Source organism: Heptranchias perlo, chromosome 4 (assembly GCF_035084215.1).
Source record: "Heptranchias perlo isolate sHepPer1 chromosome 4, sHepPer1.hap1, whole genome shotgun sequence".
Lineage (NCBI taxonomy): Eukaryota > Metazoa > Chordata > Chondrichthyes > Hexanchiformes > Hexanchidae > Heptranchias > Heptranchias perlo.
In genome coordinates, this window is record NC_090328.1 from 81,647,822 (window position 1) to 81,655,038 (window position 7,217).

At 41.2% G+C, this 7,217-nt stretch overlaps 1 non-coding gene across 1 annotated transcript; it reads right to left on the bottom strand.

Moving 5' to 3' along the window:
• Positions 1 to 3,373: 3,373 nt before the first annotated feature.
• LOC137321307 (U6 spliceosomal RNA) lies at positions 3,374 to 3,481 on the bottom strand. Its single transcript, XR_010962775.1, has one exon. It is a non-coding gene; the product is annotated as a U6 spliceosomal RNA (small nuclear RNA).
• Positions 3,482 to 7,217: the final 3,736 nt, after the last annotated feature.

Sequence of the window (7,217 nt, forward strand, 5' to 3'; positions counted from 1 at the left end):
AACATTATGAATTATGAGTTTTTCACACTTATGAAATAAACCAGTTGTGTAGCTCTTCAGTAATCCAATATCCTATTTATTTCTTCTAATTTTATTAAAGTTCAGCAGATTGCTGTAAAAATACTAAAAGTGGATTGTGCCATGCATTTTAAACAGATCTCTAATATTTAAAAGATATAAATGTACTGATGGCTTTCCCACAATGTTGCTCATGGTAACAGAAATATTATAGCATGTAATGTACAATGTGTTATTCTGCTGCTAAGGTGCTTTTGTATATAGCTGACCTGTCCCTTTAGGGTCACATGGTTTAATTGCTGTAAATAGGCACTTTTTGAAGTCAATTTGAGGCCAATTCCTCTTTGATATATTCTGAGATCAACGCATCCTGAGGTCTCATGTTAATATCACCTTATCTCCTGTAATTCTTTTCGTCACATTGCAGATCATTCTCCCCTTACTTCCTCCCTCTCGTGTGTATGCTTTTTCCCCTCCCCCTACCCTTTGTTCTGTTTCTATTTAAATGCTGTTCATTTTTAAAATTCTGATGAAGGCTTTCAACCAAAATGTTAACTTGCCTGTTCTCTTCACATATGCTGACTGGCCTGCTGAGTGTTTCCAGCAGTTTCTGTTTTTGTTTCAGATCTCCGCCATTTGCAGATTTTTGCTTTTTATTTTTAATTGTATTTCTGTAGATTGGCAGCAGCGGGAATTGACTGAATTTCTTTCTCTTTTCTATACTTTAAAAAAATGTTTTGCATTACGTAACAAAGTATGATATCTAAAATATGATGGACACAAAACTGTTAGATACATTATTAGTTAAGTGGCATTGGAGCAATGGTGCATGGTGGCACAGAGTTCTCTGTTCAATCCCCTGCTCTCCTGATTTCCTGTTCTTAATTGTACTGCTTTAAGAAAGTGCGGACCTCGTATAGAGGGAAGAAAGGTCATCACTGCACTATTCTTGCATGCAGTGGCTTGCTCAATGAGGCAGCCTTCTTGCAACCTTTCACTAAATCAGAGGCAGTAAAATTAGATTACATGACCTGTACAAAAAAAAACTATACTGTATGTCTCATATTTAAGAGCTAATTTTCTGACTCTGCGCTCCTGACAAAGAGGCTCATCCACTGGGAGCGCACATCCGACATTCTGACCCGTGCTAGAGTTTCTAATAAGGTGAAGCTCCCTGCCCGGAACACAAAGTTGGAAAATTACCCTTTAGATGAAAGCTTTGAGTATCTGCTTCTTAATATGGATGAGCTATTTCTGGTTGGAGTGAAACAGAAAACGGACACTTCTCTCTACATTGTACTCTCACTGAGCAAAAAATAGTATTGATTTTTTAAAAATTTAATCCATATTTCTTTCTGTGAGATCCAATCTAATCCTGCACAAGGAGGTCATTTTTTTCAAAAACTTAAAGACATAACAGAAAATAATGTTTGAAAATTTCAAGAAATTGTAGAACAGATGCACAATAACAAATCACTCCAATAAAGGACTTTAGCTAATAGTAAATAGCATAGATTTCCTGTTAACCAATTCATTTTGATATTCATTATGATACCCATGTATTTCGGATAGATCCATGATTCGGCCAGAAGTCCAAACCAACCTAAGATAAGGTTGCTTCATTCAGGCTAACTGCCTATGTGTTATATCTTGATTTTCAAAGCAGAAGTTTGTTTGTGTCTGAATGTATTTTTTCTTAGATATTCATTTCTTACTGATCTAATCCTGCTGGAATGAGCATTGTGTCCGATATTCTTCACGATCTGAATAATTTTTTATAGTACTGTCAAATTTGAAATCAATACTCTCCATGAACTAGGTATGTGGCTAAACTTACATTGCTGATAATGATGCATATTAGATCCTGATGCCCGTTCCCTCCGCTGGCTGATATAGTTGCGCACTGTGCCACTCCTACTAGTGGCAAAAAAGTAACCATCCAGTAGACAGGTTGTTAGGTACCTCTTAAGTAGACTAGACATTTAGAAGCTAATACGGAAGGTCTATGAAGAGTTAAAGCACATTTTACTCACCATACTGTTGCCATTCCAGCAGAAGAAATATTGGAGACGATCTTCGACTTCCACCTAAAACATGGGCGAAGTAGACAGAGAGGCCGAGCCACTCACCCATTGGTGCCAGCATGAGGCCAGAGCTACTTTGAAGACCGGGCCTCAATAAGGTGCCACCAGTGAGCTGTGGGCGCCAAGTGGATCCCCTGCTATGGCTTGGCAATTGCGGGAGGGTGGGAAATCGGCCAGCTCCCAGCCAGCTGGTCAGGTTGGGGGGTTGTGGGGGGGAGGTGGGGAGGTGAGGGGGCGGAGGCCTCAGGACATCCCAAAGCACTTTACAGCCAATGAAGTACTTTTGACATGTAGTCACTGTTGTAATGTAGAAAATGCGGCAGTCAATTTGCTCACAGCAAGGTCCCACAAACAGCAATGTGATAATGATTGGATAATCTGTTTTTTTATAATGTTGGTTGAGGGATAAATATTGGCCAGGACACCAGGGAGAATTCCCCTGCTCTTCTTCGAAATAGTGCCATGGGATCCTTTACGTCCACCTGAGAGGGCAGGCGGGGCCTCGATTTAACATCTCATCTGAAAGATGGCACCTCCGATAGTGCAGCACTCCGTCAGTACTGCACTGGAGTGTAAGCCTAGATTATGTGCGCAGGTATCTGGAGTGGGACTTCAATCCACAACTTTCTGACTCTGAGGCGAGAGTGCTAACACTGAGCCATGGCTGACACCAGGCTTTGGAGTCAATATGTTAGATAGGTGGTTAAAGGAAATGGGAATAAAGAGATATGGGAACAGTGTGGGCACATAGGATTAGGATTACTATTCCCGCGGAGGATAAACATCAACATGGACTGCCTGGGCTGAATAACCTGTTTCTGTATTGTAATTTCTATGTAATACCATGTGAAGCTCTCAGGAAGAAATGGATAGGGAGTCAGAATTGGCTGGACTGCTGGCAGAGGAAAACCAGCACAGACATGAAGTCCAATGTGCATATTGGCAATATAGAAGGAAAATCAGTGGTGTAAGTACAAGGAAGACCAAAGAGGAGTGGCACATGATCAAGGCTGATGAACATTAAAAAAAGACACAATGTGCTAAAAAAGCACCAGCAAATCCTCAAATTGGCAGAGAATGGTATAGTATCTATGAGTCCAATGAGAGTGGGTCCAATTGATTCAACTCATAACTCTGTACAAAATAACTTCATTAAGTGTAATCATATTCCAGATTTTAAGGAAAAGGATGATGTAAATGGATCCTTAAAAGCATTTGCATTGTTAGGAAAAAGAAGTATAGGCAGAGAGGCTGATCCTGCCTCCTTTTACAAAAATATGGAACGATTCATGAATTTGCGTGTCATCCATACACAAGGGCCATACTAATCTTCTCTGTATTGGTCCATATTTAGTATATGTGCTGCCGAAGTGATATACTAACGTACTTAATGCATTTTTGCAAGTAGATCTGATATACAGTTCAGATTTCGATGTAGTAAAATTTGTGATTCTCTCTGTTTTTGACCTCATGCTGGAAGTGTATAGCCGTATCTTATGGAAAATTCATGAATGCAGTCAAAGAGAGCTAACAATAAAATTAAAGATGTATGGAAATTGTGGTTTAGAGGGAAAGAATAGGATGAATAACAGTTAAAAAAAAATCTTTCAGTACTACAACAGTTATAGGGCAGTCAGAGAAAAGGTGAGAACCATAAAAGCTGCAAATGGGCTTGAAACTGAGGATGAACACAAAATATTCTGAATGCTTACTACATCCAAGTAGTCACAAAGGAAGAAATTAACAACATGGCCTTCCCAGAGATAACTTATGCAAAATCAATGGCCTAGAAATTTGATTGTGCCCTGCCCATTTTGCAGGCATAAAACGGGCGCCTAAGGGTCCTATATGGCGGGTGGCATGTTCGCGCTCATTCCGCGCTGGAAGTGAGCACTTGCCATATTGGATCGGATTCCTCCATAGACATCCGGAGGGCTGCTGGAAGTATTAAAAAGCCTACACTTGTTGTAGGATCCTTTTGTGAAATTGGTCTGCCCCAGTGCCTGATTCATCACATGATAAACATGCTCAGCAACTCATGATGCTAACCAGCAACTTGGACCCTTCAGCAGCATTATTAAAGGGCTCATCTGAGACAGTCTGGCCTCACTGGCTGTGTGGTACCAAAAAGAACACTGGTGGACTGTTTGGTGGGTGAGCAGGCATGCTTACATCCTGAGAGACTGTAGTAGGTGCCTCTCCCATGGAACCAAATCCACTCTCCTGGTACTGTGCCACAGCACTCCTCCGGCTCAGTCTAAGAACTGAGTGCAGGAGTGATGCGACACTCTGGTAGCCCCTGTCAACACTAGCCCCCTGAGCCAAGATGGCAGCCCTCTGAGCTTCCATGACAGCAGTGCGACACAAGAAATGACAGATCCATTAGTCTTACTTCAATTTTGCGTAAAATAATGACTATCAGGAGTAAACTTGAGGATTATTGTGCAATAGTAACCTAATAAACCACAGTCAATGTGGATTTAGAGGGGGGAGTCTTATCTAATCAACCTCCTCGACTTCTTTGAGGAAGTGAAAATCTAAGTGGACTGTGGGAAGCCCTACAACATGATGTTTCTAGACTTCTAAAAGGCATCTGACAAAGTTCCACACAAAAACAACAACAGCAACAACAAAAAGAATTTGCAGTTACATAATGCCTTTAATGTAGCATAAACCATCTTGGTCAACGTAATGGGTTTTAAGGAGGTTCTTAAACATGGAAATGAAATTGGAGAGTTTAAGAAAGGAATTCCAGAGAGTGGGGCCGAAGCAGCAGAAAGCAAGGTCACCAATGGTGGGTGAAGGAAGGGCACAAGAGACAAGAGCTGGAGGAACGGAGAGTATAGGGGCGTTCATTATGATGGGGAAGTTATGATTTTTCTAGATGGTTTAATTAAAATGGGCCAAATGGCCTTCTTCATCAGTAATCACCTTGTAATCTTTTGAAGTGTATGAATTAATGTTAAAAGATCATTTTCTGGAAGATGTGCCAGATGAATTAAGGATTTGATTGTTTGACCAAGAGACTAATGTTTTAAATTCGATGGTCAAGTAAGCTGTGCATTTTGCAGCCTCAAAAGCACTGGGGATCTAATGTGTGGATGGGAAGGCAGATGTTAGATGCTGGTTGACTGCCAGGTGATTCATCAAACTGGGTAATCAGCCAACATCCCTTGAGCCAAAGGCTGTGCAACACAGCAAATCACAGAGATGCAATTCCAGGGACATTGTTTTGGATATTCCTTGGTTTGTTGGAAACATGGCCATGTTACACTTCTCCCCAACACATGATTCCACCAGCAACTGATTGCATTTTCCTGGGGTTGACCCAATTTCATAGGCAGGGTGGGTTAAAGGCAGGAATACCACTGCTGATTGGTTCTCTAGCTGCTGGGAGGGAGATATGTGCAGGTTAGCTTTAGCTGTTAAAAGGCTGCTTCAGCTTTAAGGGTCAGAAACAATCCAAGGATTAAGAAGGTAGAGACAGAGTAAAAGCACAGTGAGAGGAGAATGGCAGAAGGTAGACCAGCATCGAGGGTGTCTCTACTGTGGTCTCTACTGGAAGTGATGTTGGCAGTGATGTTGTTAATTGTATCCATGTGATTTATATCAATTAGTGTTAATTGTATTCAGATGGTGTGTATCAATTGGGGCTCTCTTGTATTCATATATAAGATAGCTTATCTAGGGTATGGTTTGTGTAATGTGGAGCTCTGTGAATAAAGGCTTGGAAGCAACTGAAGACCAGGCTCTAGTATTCTATCCTTCAGCACCAGGCTATCCAGTTTAGAACAAGGGTTAGGAGGACAGACTATTTGGAACCCAAGATGGGAAGCCCCAGAAAACGATGATGCAGGCATTATGGAGGGAGGTGGCATGGGCAATCAGTGCCATGTCAACCATCCCACGAATAGCAATACCTGAAATCTTTTAATGATCTCATGAGGTTGGCTAGGGTAGGTGAAGGCACAAGCACCCATGCACATACTGAAATAATGCTGGAAGTATGCCTCACCTCCAACAATATCCATGTCCACAGTGTAAATGAAGAGATGAATGAGACAGTTTTATTGAGATACCTTAATGAAAGCCCCTCACAGCCACACTATTCCACTGTTCCATATCTCACTTTCTGTGACCAAGAGTGGTAGAATTTGTTTGAAAAGTGAAGTTTTTGCTGTGTAGCCTGTACCTGAAAGCATAATCACAATGGAATGCCCAAAAACACTTTTTTGACATTCATTTTTGAATTATTCCCTAGCTTTTTTATATCTCCATGTTTTTTGCAAAGGAAAAAGTTGCCCATAATCAGCAATAGTGAAGACCGTTAATTCGGCATGAGGAGGAAGCTCTATAATTCCTGAGCAGACACACTGGGGAGTGGTGGGAGACAGGGAAGTGGGAGGAGAGCTAGCTTGTTCAAGTTGGTAATGGTTTGGCTCGCCTGCAATACAGTGAGTGCTAGGGTCTTCGGACATTCTGAGAACAATGAAAGTCCTCCTATCTTTGCTCAGTCACTTCTTCTGAATCACGAGTAGGAATGCACCCTCTTAAAATGAATGACTCTGTGCCCCTAATAGGAGTTTAATATATTTTTATTTAGGTGTTCAATTCTCTTTTTATTTACTGATGTAATTTCTTAAGTGTCCTTTCCCTGAAAGGATGGGAAATGTATTGCAAATTTGAGTTGTGATTATTTGTGAGTATTTCACAGGCTTCTCAGCAATATTATGGTTTTTGGAGATGGAGTACATCCTTTCTACTGGAAAAAGTTCTTGATAATTTCTTGCACAATCTCACATGTTGCTGGCAATGGGGTGTCCTGTGCCATTTCCTTTCTTGCCTGGGCACCCTCATCATCATGAGGGCATTGATGGCCTCCGTCTTCTTTCTCTTCATCTTCTGTAGATGGAAGGTCCAATCCCATCCTAACTGCAAAATTATGCAATGTGCAACATCTCACTATAATTCTTCATACTCTTAAAGGGCTGTATTGTAGGGCTCCCCTGATCTATCTAGGCAACAGAAAAAGAACTTCAGAATCTCAATGGTCTTTTCAGTAATGCGTGTAGCACACAAGGTTGAATTGAAACTGTTGTTGCTCTCAGTCCTTGA